This window comes from Hevea brasiliensis, chromosome 12 (genome assembly GCF_030052815.1).
Source record: "Hevea brasiliensis isolate MT/VB/25A 57/8 chromosome 12, ASM3005281v1, whole genome shotgun sequence".
Classification (NCBI taxonomy): domain Eukaryota; kingdom Viridiplantae; phylum Streptophyta; class Magnoliopsida; order Malpighiales; family Euphorbiaceae; genus Hevea; species Hevea brasiliensis.
Window position 1 is genome coordinate 26,736,656 of NC_079504.1, and position 12,584 is coordinate 26,749,239.

The 12,584-nt window shown below is 36.3% G+C and overlaps 1 pseudogene; it reads left to right on the forward strand.

The window, feature by feature from the left end:
• The first annotated feature begins 4,993 nt into the window (after window positions 1-4,993).
• LOC110651968 (putative receptor-like protein kinase At3g47110) lies at window positions 4,994-12,486 on the forward strand (annotated as a pseudogene).
• Window positions 12,487-12,584: the final 98 nt, after the last annotated feature.

The window sequence follows — 12,584 nt, forward strand, 5'->3', positions numbered from 1 at the left end:
TATGAATAAAAGGTAAATGTAAATGAGCAAGGTAAATTGATTAATCTAATTGAAATGGGTAAAGAGCAAACAAATAAATTCTAAATCTAGTTCGCAATTAAACTGAAATTGACAATGGGTAATTTAAACGAAAGTCTAATTATGGTAAAAGTGATTCCAGAGTTGGGGGTTTATGCATAAATTAATTGGGATTTGTCTTGGGCATTCCAATTTTTAGGGAAAAATAGAGTTTGAAGGAAATTGATCCTAAATTCCTTTGATATCTTTTTCAAGCAAATCAAAGTGTATTCTAAAATAACCAAACCTACTTTCGTATGTATTTGATTACTTTAAAACCCATTAAGTTTTGTAACCAATAATTAATTCCTCTTAAAGTCCTAGTTTATTTCTAAATCTAGGTGATTTTAAGTTCCAATCCTTGATTAACTATCAATGACCTTCACCTTTCGGTACTTCAATCAAAGATTAACACAATACCCAATGGGTACCAACATTAGGCAAGTAAATCAAGCACACAAGGAATGAATCAAAACTCATATTCATATAAAATAAGGAAATACCCAATCCAAATCCACAAATTAATCTAAAACATATTTCCCAACTCTGAAATCTAAGGAAATTACTCACTCATTATGGTATTTACAAGAAATATAGATGGAAAAGTAAAGGAAAACATGATAAGAGGACTGAAATAGAAAAACCCAGGTGGAAGAACCAAAGCCTCTGGTTTCTGGAGCTTCAAAACTGGTGCAGCAGCTCCTTCCCCAGGGGAAATGGCGTCTTCTCTCCCCCTTTCTATCAGATTTTCTTTTCTTTTTGTTTTCTTCCCCTTCCTCTTCTTCTTGTGGCAAAAATAAGGAAATGATGAATTTATATGGTCCCTAAAAGTTACCCTAAAAGTAAATAAAAGAAAAGGAGTGGATAGAAAATGAGGTGTAAAATTATCCAAGTCGGTGACTATTCACGTTACGGGCATTCGCTTAGGGTTGGCAACCCTAAGCGACTTTTAGCGATTTCACTGGTCACACATGCGCTTAAGGTTAAGCAGACCTTCAGCAAATCTCGGCAGACTTAGAGTAAAATAGACTTTTCTGCTCATGCTTGACTTGTGTTGCACCTTAAGCATTGCCGCTTTACCCTGAGCATGACCTTAAGCAAGGTCTCAAGCAAATTTCTGCTGGTTTGCTCTTTCAAGGCTTGATTTCTTCAACTTTCCTCCATGCTTAAAGAACTCCAAATCTCTTCAAATCACTTCCTAATGCACTCATTGATCCTCGATTTGCCACAAAATCCTATCAAAAACAACAAAATTACAAAAATCAAATATAAAGTATCTAAAGTTAACAAATAAGCTAAAATAAAGCTAAAAACATAAAATATACTAAAATATAAGGGCAAAATGGATGCAAAACTACCATAAAATGCCTATATGAAATGAGTGTAACATAACTCCTATAAACATTATCTCCACTATTAGAAATTATTAATTTTTTCATTTAAATTTACTATATTATAAATTTAAAATACAATATATAACAATGAGATCCATTTATTATTGACAAGAAATCATCTTTAAAAATGTAACAGGTGAGCATATTTTAAGGTAATTTTTTTTAAAGTCAAATATATAATTATATATGAATTATAATTGATTATTATTTTATTTTAAGAAAAGGATAGAAATTTTATTAATTAACAGCTATGGCATCTATTATATATCTCAAGATATGACACTATTTTTTCTATGGATGACCAAAACAATTTTTGAAAATTGTTTTTCAATTTAGAAAATTATTTTTGAATTAAACCTTTACACCAACTTGACTTTTTTGCTTTCAAAATTAAGGCCGTGATTCATGGCTCTCTCAAATTTATGAATGAATTATTGCAAAGAGCGACCGTATTTCTTCTTTCTTAAGATGGTTTAATTCAACTATAGTGATTAATTATTATTCATAAATTTGGACAAACACCATAAATTCATCTGAAAAAATATGAAAAATTTATGAATAAGGATGTTTTATTAGGTATTTTTGGAGAGAAAATTATAATATATTTCTGTTGCACTATATACTCATAAGAATTTAATTATTTTATGAATTATGAGATGTGGGTTCCATCTCATTGTAAGAGAAGGCGCAAATGCTTCTAGAGCACCTAATAAAACTTTTTTTTGAAGCACGTGCTCGACCTTTGACAAATGAGATAAAATTCACATTTGAGATAACTAAAAATTTGTGAGTATCCAATAAATTTCTTAGAATTAGACTAACAGCTATTTTAAAGCGTTAATTTCATTTAATTTTTAAGAACGATTATAATTATATTTGTTGTTTACATATTAAGAACTTAATGTGTCACACACATAAATATTGTTAAAGAGAAATTAAAATGAGGCTTTCAAGTTGGACTTAATTGAAATAACAAACTAACTCTAGAGGGTTATAGACTAAAGCATAGGTTTTATGGGGACTACTTTATGTTCTAATAATTAAGCATTGACTTCATTTAGGTTCTAAGAGGTAAAGGAATTAATTGTATGATCCTTATTTCCTATATGAGTTCATATATAATTGATTAATTTAATGAGTTAAATTAATAATTATTAGAATTAACAATATAAAAGGAGAGAGATAGTAAGAGGAGTGTTGGAGAACTTACCTTTAGTATAAAAGGCTCCAACATCCATTCTCATTTGACACTCTCCCATTTTGGTTTTAGCTACCACTAAAATCCATTGCCCCTCTTTCCAAGAAAGTTTTGGAGATTTCCTCACCTGCAATCTGCGTAGACTTTTATTAGAAGTCGAACAAGTGGACAACTTGTAGTTTGCAACAATTCAGGTAGGAGAATCAGTTATCTTATCGAATAATTGTTCTTAGGTAAATTTCTTTGAACTAAATATTTGTTCTACCATGCTATATGTTGTTTAATGAAGATATGCTCTTGAGTTTAAAATTTTAAATTACATTGTTGCTGCTCTTTATTGCCTATCAAGCCCAAAAAAAGAACTTATGATAAATAATAATTAAGGGAGACATATAGAGTTGCTCAAACTATAGGGAAATTAAACTCATTTATCATACTATGAAGTTGTGGGAGAGAGTTGTGGAGCATCGACTACGTCATGATACTTCTATATCTCCCAATCAATTTGGTTTTATGCCCGGTCGTTCAACTATGGAAGTGATCTTTCTCATTAGAAGCTTGATAGAGAAATATAGAGATGTGAAGAAATATCTACACATGGTTTTTATTGATTTGGAGAAGGCTTATGATAGTGTTCCAAGAGATGTCTTATGGAATGTGTTAGAATAAAAGAGGGTATCTATTAGGTACATACAAGTGTTGAAAGATATGTATGAGGGAGCAACTACTATTGTGCATACAGTGGAAGGGGACACAAGAGATTTTCCGATCTCAATTGGATTACACCAAGGATCAGCCATAAGTTCTTACCTTTTTACATTAGTTTTAGATGAATTGATGAAACATATACAAAATAGTATTCCTTGGTGCATGATGTTTGCGGATGATATTGTTCTGATAGATGAGACACGAGAATGAGTCAATAGAAAGCTAGAGTTTTGGAGAAGTACTTTAGAGTCAAAGGGTTTTAAGTTAAGTAGAACGAAGATAGAATACATGCATTGCAAGTTCAGTGAAAGCCAAACTGGTGATAGGGAATGAGTTAGTTTGAATTGAGTGGTACTGTCCCAAAGTAATCACTTTAAATATCTAGGCTCAGTCCTTCAAGTAGATGGGGGATGTGAGGAGGATGTTAGTCATAGGATTAAAGCCGGATGGTTGAAGTGGAGATGTGCCACGGGAGTTTTATATGATCGTAAGATTCCCAATAAGTTGAAAGGAAAATTTTACCATACAGCCATACGACCGGCTATGTTATATGGTAGTAAGTGTTGGGCACTGAAAGAGTCATATGCGTCTAAGATAAGAGTTACAGAGATGAAAATGTTAAGGTGGATGAGTGGCCATACTAGACTATATAAAGTCCTTAATGAGAGTATTAGAGAAAAGGTAGAGAGGGAAGGGAGATTGAGATTGTTTGGTATTAGAGTGGTGCCAATTGAAGATAGTTTGAGGAAAGGGAGATTGAGGTGGTTTGGTCATGTGAAGCGTAGACATACGGTGGCTCCAGTTAGACAAGTAGAGCACATTAGGTTAGAGGATGAAAAAAAAAAGGGGGTAGACCTAAATTAACTTGGAGGAGAGAAGTACAACATGACCTAGAAACATTACACATTTTTGAGGATTTAACCCAAAATCGTTTAGAGTGGAGAAAGCGAATCCATATAGCCGACCTCAAATTTTTGGGATAAAGGCTTAGTTGAGTTGAGTTGAGTTGAGTTGTTTTTTCAATTTTAATGATTCAATTCTGATTTTTTTTTTATCAAAAATCAAAGAAAAATCTATATTTTGCACTTTAATTTGAATATATGTATTGATAAAAGTTCTACACTCCAATTTAATTATATATATTGTAATTATTGTCTTAATTTAGCAGTTACTTAAATAAATTATGAAAATATTTTTGATGGACAATCCGTAAACTCTATTATTATCCCTTAAAAAAGTTAGTGATATGTCATGAATCGGAGAAGCCACCCCTCACCTAAACTTTTTCTCAAAAGACACCTCACAACTTATAATTTTGTCGCTGATTAAAACAATTAAAAAAAAAAAGGTCTAGCCCAAAAATGGGGCTCACTTTAATGCCGAGGGTACAAGAACGATGTATTGGTCTACATGGTGGAAGAAGCAGGGCAAGTAGCCTATCAAGAGTCACTTATAAAAATTTATCCTATATTCATCTTCTCAAAATTTTAAATATTTTTTATACGCCTCCCCAATTGCTTTAATTTTTTTTTTATATACATTTATATATTACCAGATTTATAAAAAAAAAAAAATCTACATAGTACTGCATAGCTACAACTGATCCAAAAGCATAGCTCGTAGTATAGAAGAAGCCATGGCAATTGAGTGGTGGCGCTTTTACATACCTTTGATGTGGTGGTGCTTGTGCTCCTTCAAGTTCAACCCTGCCACATGCTTTCAAAATGAGACTGATCGATTTGCTTTGATCTCCTTCAAACAAGCCATACTTCAAGACACATTTCAAGTCTTGAATTCTTCGAATGATTCGTTTCACTTCTGCAATTGGAGTAGCGTTTCATGTGGCAAGCGGCATCCTGACAGAGTCGTGGCCTTGAACCTCAACTCTCAAGTCTTGGTAGGATCACTGTCACTTCATATAGGAAGTCTCTCATTTCTCAAATTCGTTCCAAGGTAATATACCCACCAACTTATCCCGTTGTTCAAACCTCGTGATTCTGAATCTCATTGACAACAAGCTGGAGGGGAACATCCCTGCCGAGCTTGACTCTTTAAAAAAGCTTGAAGGTCTAGGATTGAACGCAAATAAACTCACAGGAAGTATTCCACCCTCCATCGGGAATCTCTCTTCTGGAAATCGCTGCAAAGTAAACGGGACAGATTCCAGAGCAAATCTCTCGTCTTGGGAACTTGATGTATTTGGAGTTTGAAGATAATAATCTAATTGGTGAGATTCCTTCTGGTCTCTTCAACATCTCCAACATTTTCCATAAATCAATAGGCAATAACCAACTGCATGGAAGACTCCCTTCTGATATAGGCCTCACTCTTCCAAATCTGATATCCCTTGAAATTTCATTCAATAGGTTTACTGGACCCATCCCAATTTCATTGTCAAATGCTTCTGCCCTTATACAAATTGTCATTATGTCTAATAGATTTTCTGGCATAGTTCCCAAAGAATTTGGAATGCTGCAGCATCTTCTGTATCTTGGATTTGCCCAGAATCAACCGCAAAATGACTTGAGTTTCATTAATTCTATTACTAATTGCAGCAGCTTAACAAATATCAATTTATCATCAAATTTTCTCTAAGGGACTCTGCCCAATTCCATAGCCAATCTCTCCAAACACGTGTAGTCTATATTTTCATCGGATAATCAGCTACATGATACGATTCCCTTGGGTATTGTAAACCTTCCTAATCTGAGAATGTTCGAATGTAACCATAATTATCTCACTGGACCTGTACTTGTTGATTTTGAGAAACTTCGACATTTGGAATATTTGGGTTTGTAGAACAAAAAATTCACAGGAATAATTCCGTCTTCAATTAGAAATCTATCTTTTCCGAGTCATATCCTGATGGGGTTCAACAATTTCAATGGAAGCATACCTTCAAGTCTTGGAACTTGTCATAACTTGATCGAGTTGGATCTCTCACATAATAGTTTTAGTGGTTCTATACCGCGAGAAGTTATCGCCCTTACTTCCCTTTCAATTTTACTCAATTTATCTGGTAATGAACTCACTGGTCCTATTCCATCAGAAATCGGTTTGTTGCAAAATATAGCACAGTTAGATTTATCTGATAATAGATTATCTGGAATGATTCTAGCACAATTGGCAAGTGTTTGAGTTTAGAACAGCTTCGCCTGAAGGGAAATTCATTTGAAGGAAAGATGCCTCAGGTTTTATCTGCTTTACAGGGTTTACAGAGCTGGAAATTTCACGCAACAATTTTTCAGGTGGAATCCCAGATTCTTTAACTCAGCTTGACAGGCTGAAGTATTTGAATCTGTCTTTTAATCAACTTCATGGGATGGTCCCAAAACGCAAAATCTTTCTAAATGCAAGTGCTGTTTCATTGATGGGAAACAATCATCTCTGTGGAGTATCACTGAAATGAGGCTTCCTTCTTGCCTCATCACAAACTCCAAGAAGAGCAACCTATCCTGTTAGAAGAAAGAATACAAGTAATGAAGGAAAGGATTGTGTATTTGTCTGTGTCTCATTTACAGAGATATTACATCTATTTATACATGAGAATATGAACTAATTTGGACAACAATAATAATTGCTATAATTATGCTACACAAATCTCCTATAATCATGCTGATTACTGTAATTATGTTACACAAATCTCCTATAATCATGCTGATTGCTGTAATTATTCTAACACCCCCCCTCAAACTCAAGGTGGTAGCACAGGTGCCAACTTGAGTTTGCTTAAGAGATCTGGCGGCGGGAGGATGCGTTTTGGTGAATATATCGGTTTGGTGTGAGAGGAGACAGGAATCAAACATATGGTGCCATGAGCAACATGATGGCGTACAAAATGACAATCAATTTCGATGTGTTTGGTACGCTCATGAAATACATCATTATGAGAAATCGTATGGCACTTCTATTATCGCAATGAAGTATTGAGGCAGAAGAAAGAGTCACACCCAAATCACAAAATAACCACCTTAACCAAAGTAATTCGGATGTAGCATCGGCAAGAGCACGATATTCGGATTACGTGCTAGAACGTGCAACAACGGTTTGCTTTTGCTACGCCAAGAGATAAGAGAATTACCCAAGAAGAAACAATAACGGTTGTAGAGCGACGATGCGTGAGATCACCAATTGTCGGCATCGAGTAGCGGATAATACTAGGGAGGAGGTAGCGGAAAAGTGCAAACCATGAAAAGAGTGCTTTTGATATAACGAAGGATTAAATCTGCAGAGAAATGAGTTGAGCGAGGAGCGACATAAACCGTGACGTGTGAACGACATATGAAATATCAGTCGAGTAACTGTGAGATAAACAAGACTCCCGACAAGCTGGCGATATAAAGTAGGATCATCAATAGGAGTGCCATCAAGCGGGGTCAGTGTGCAATGGAGCTCCAATGGGGTGGAGACTGTTGTGCTAGCAGTGATGACTGCTCGCGACCGTAAGTCGGATGCATAGTTGGCTTGAGCTAGATCATAGCCATCGAATTTTGAGAAACTTCAAGACCCAAAAATAGTGAGAGAACCAGTGTCTTTCATTTCAAAATGTTGATTGAGATAATGTTGTAACTCTAAAATACGGATGAATCATCTCTGTTATTATCATATCATCAACATAAAGCGCAGAAGAACAATACCACCGCTATCGATTCGTGAGTGAATAATGCAGAATCATGTGGACTAGAGAGAAAACCAAGTTGAGTAAGAGTGGAACTAAATTTGGCAAACCAGGCCCTGGGAGCTTGTTTTAATCCATATAAGGCTCGCCGAAGTTTGCAAACCTTATGAGGAGAATGATAACCAGGAGGAGGATGCATATAAACCTCTTCATTAAATCACCATGAAGAAAAGCATTTTTAACATCCATCCGGAAAAGTTTCCATTTACGAACCTGCACAATAGCTAAGAGATGCGAATAGATGTTAATCGGACCCTTTGGAGCAAAAGTTTCTTCATAGTCGATACCATACTCTTGAGTGTACCCTTTGGCTACTAAGCGAGCTTTGTAGCGTTCAATAGTTCCATCAGAACGGGTCTTGATTTTGTAAATCCATTTGCAACCAATAGGAGTCTTGTTTGGTGGAAGATCAACTAAATCCCAAGTATGAGTTTTCTCTAAAGCTGAAGTTAAATCGGTCATAGCTTGTCGCCAAAGAGGGTCGACTTGCCTCACGATAAGAATGAGGCTCATGAAGGGTTGCAATAGTAGAGTAACAATGAAAATCGAAAGATAATGAGGAGTTTCTCTTACACGGGTAGAACGACGAAGAGTAGTGCTAGGAGGAGATGCAGTGCGCAGTCTTGGATCAACAAGCTGGTCTTGATTCAACGAGGCGGTGTAGTTGGGCTAATATTGAGCACATCACAATCACTGGATCGGGACTTGGAAACAACTCTTTGGAGGAGTCGGTGAAAAATAGAGAGTCGATGATTGAGTGATGAAATTTGGAAGAGAAGAGAACATAGTATTTTCCCAAAAGGTAACATGACGAGAGATCGTAACTTATTAGAAAGCAGGATCCCAACAAATATACCCTTTGTGTTCAATGCCATAACCAAGAAAACAACATAGGCGAGCACGGGGTTCTAATTTGGTATGTTCATGAGGTTGTAAAAGAACAAAAGAAACACATCCAAAAGGTTTAAGGATGGAATAGTCAGGAGGTTGTCCAAACAACTTTTCAAAAGGAGATAAATTATGAAGAACCAAGGTATGAAGACGATTAATAACATAAACGGCATGAAAAGTCGCTTCTCCCCAAAATTTTTACGGACATGAGGCGAGAAGAAGAGTAATGCGTCTGAGAATCAAGAATATGGCGATGCTTGCGTTGGCTCGCCCATTCTGTTGAGAGGTGTGAGGACAAGAACGTTGAACAACGGTGCCTTGTTGACTAAGAAATCGAAGTAAAGAAGAATCCGATATTCCATGGCATTGTGCTCGGAGAATTTTAATGTCACAAGAGAATCGAGTTTTAATCATTTTTGCAAATGTGATGTAAATTTGTGATAACTCGGATCGATGTTTCAAAAATATATCCAAGTAAACCGAGAATAATCATCAATAAATATTACAAAATAACGAAAACCATTTCTTGAAGAAATAGGAGAAGGACCCCAAATGTCGAATGAATTAAACCAAAAGGAGTGTCTCAAGTAGTATTATTATGAGAAAAGATAATGCAGGTTGTTTTGCAAGTGACAATTTAAACAATTAAATGACTCAAACTTAGTAGATCCTAATAATCCACGAGAAATTAAAGGTTGAATTTCTTGGTAGAAGCATGACCAAGACGAAGATGCCATTGGTGAATGGAGGAATTAGGGATTGTAGCTGAGACACAAATCTCGAGGAAGATGTAAAGATGTAAGCTCAAATAATCGACCCACTCTGCGACCCTCCCCAAGAATCTGTCCCGTTTGTGGATCCTGCACTGACACCATGGTGAGAAAAAATAACATTTAGTCCTCTTTCACACAACCGACCAAATGAAATAAGATTGAGTGCCAAATTAGGGATATAATAGGTGTCGGGAGATGAAGATTTGAGGTAGACACATGCGGTATGTGTGATGTTCATTTTAGTACCATTTGCGGTATGGATTGGTGGTAAGGAAGATACTGAGTTTTGAGAAGACAAGAATTTAAGATTAGTGGTCATATGATTACAACATGCAGTCAAAAGCCAATAAGAATTACGGAGTGGCGGACATGGCGGCGGGGAGAATTAGAAGAGATAACTGTTTGAATAGTGCCTCAAGATCACTCATGGTGATGGCGGTAGAGCCCTCGATGCAACAGCATGTGAGAGGAAGATCGGTGCTTTGAGACATTCTTGAATTTAGAATGCCCTCCTTTTGATCTTGGAGGCGTGTGGGACAATGTTCAAGAATATGACCGTAACCATGACAATATCTCGCATTTTATGGTAGGACAATATGCAAAAGCATGACCAATTTGATTACAATTCTTACAGAGTTGATTGCGATTACGATGTGAGGATCGAGTAGTTGCAAGAGCAACTTCAAATTGAGGAGTTTTATCCAAAGCGAGACGAGTCTCTTCAAAAATAATCTCTTGAATAGCAGTTTCCAATGATGGGAGTGGATTTCGATGTAGCAGGGACGCTCGAACGGCCTCATATTATGATCGAAGAGCCATTAGAACTTGAATGAGATGAAGATGATCTTCACTGATTTTGGTCTGAGATATTTGATTCCAAATAGGTTGGACACAGGCAAGAAAATCATTCATGATTGACCGCTTCTTGTTTCAGATTATGAAGAGTAGTCCACAACCGATAATAGTGGGCAAGTCCAGTGGTGATGCGATATCGATTAGCCAAAAATCCCGATTTCTTTTGCAGAGTCATAATTAGCAAACTGGATGTGGATGGGCGAGGCGGTATTGCGAAACCGGTGATGATCGATGATTTTTACTATCCCAATCCTCAAGACGGCCAAATTTTGCATCGGTTTCATCGTTCTCTCTTGTCGTAGCATGATATCTCCCAGAATAATACGCCAAAGCTTGCGACCTATCAAAAACTTTTCATTCCTTGAACCCAAAGATTATAGTTAGAACCCGATCAAGCTGTTGCAATAGGTTTTGAAATATCGATTTCTCCATTGATAACAAGATGAGGAGAGAAAAAATGGTATAATAATAGGTATGAAAGAATGAACGAGCAGGTTGTAGAGAGAGTAGAGAGACCCCAAAAACTAGAAATAAAAGCTTTATGGCTCGATACCATGTTAGAAGAAAGAATACAAGTCATGAAGGAACGGATTGGGTATTTGTCGGTGTCTCATTTACAGAGATAATACATCTCTATATACATGAGAATATGAACTAATTTGGACAACAATAATAATTGCTATAATTATGCTACACAAATCTCCTATAATCATGCTGATTACTGTAATTATGTTACACAAATCTCCTATAATCATGCTGATTGCTGTAATTATGCTAACATATCCCTTGCACTGAAATTGACAATCCGAGTGGTTGTTGCAGCCATATTTTCGGCTCTGTTGGTGTGTTCCTTAATTTTCTGGCATCAGAAAAGCATTTCTAGAAAGAAGAATATTTCCATGCCATCATTTGAGCACCAATTTCTGAGAATATCCTATGCGGAACTCTTCAAAGCCACAGATGATTCTCTTTGGCCAATATAATTGGTATCGGAAGCTATGGATCTGCTTATAAAGGATTTCTTGAGCAAGTAGGCATACACGTGGCGGTTAAAGTGCTAAACGTGCAACGAAGAGGAGCTTCAAATAGTTTCATGTTAGAATGCCAAGCTCTTAGAAACATCAGGCATCGAAATCTTCTGAAGCTATTGAGTGTCTGCTTTAGCATTGACTTTGAAGGCAATGATTTCAAAGCTCTGATTTATGACTTCATGGTGAATGGGAGCCTGGAGAAATGGCTGCATGGTCGCAATGTAAGAGAAGATGGACAAGAAGGAGAATCAAGAAATCTGGAACTAATATAGACAGACTAAACATTGCCATTGATATTGCAACTGCAATAGAGTATCTTCACAATGGTAGCTCATCAACAATTACACATGGGGATCTAAAACAAAGTAATGTTCTTTTAGATGAGGAGATGACTGCCCATATTAGAGATTTTGGCTTGCCAAAGATTGTTGCCTCAGTTTCTGGTGAGATTCAACAGTATCAAAGCAGTTCAACTGCAATCAAGGGATCTGTTGGCTATGTTGCTTCATAGTTTTTATTGTATTTATTTGCAGAGTATGGGTTGGGCGATCCAGTTTCTAAAGAAGGAGATACATATAGCTATGCTATTCTGTTATTGGAGATGTTTACAGGAAAGAAGCTAGTCGATGAATCTTTTAAAGATGATCTAAATCTTCACACTTTTGTTGAAAGCAATTTGCCTGATAGAGTGATGGAGATTGTGGATCCAAGAATTGCATTTGAAGATGGAGGAGGGAATTTGAAAGATTGCATCCTCTCTGTAATGAGAATTGGAGTTGCATGTTCAATGGAACAACCAGGAGAAAGAATGAAAACGAGAGATGTAATAAGTGAATTGGTAAAGATCAAGGGCTCTTATGTCAAGGAAAGGCAAAAGCAGGGACGACGAAATGCTTGCTAGATTGGTCCAAGCACCTCTTGCATTTAATTTAGTAGCTTAATTTTGCAATTACAAACTATGAACTTAAACTCAAGTTGCCGTGTGTGTGCTGAACAACT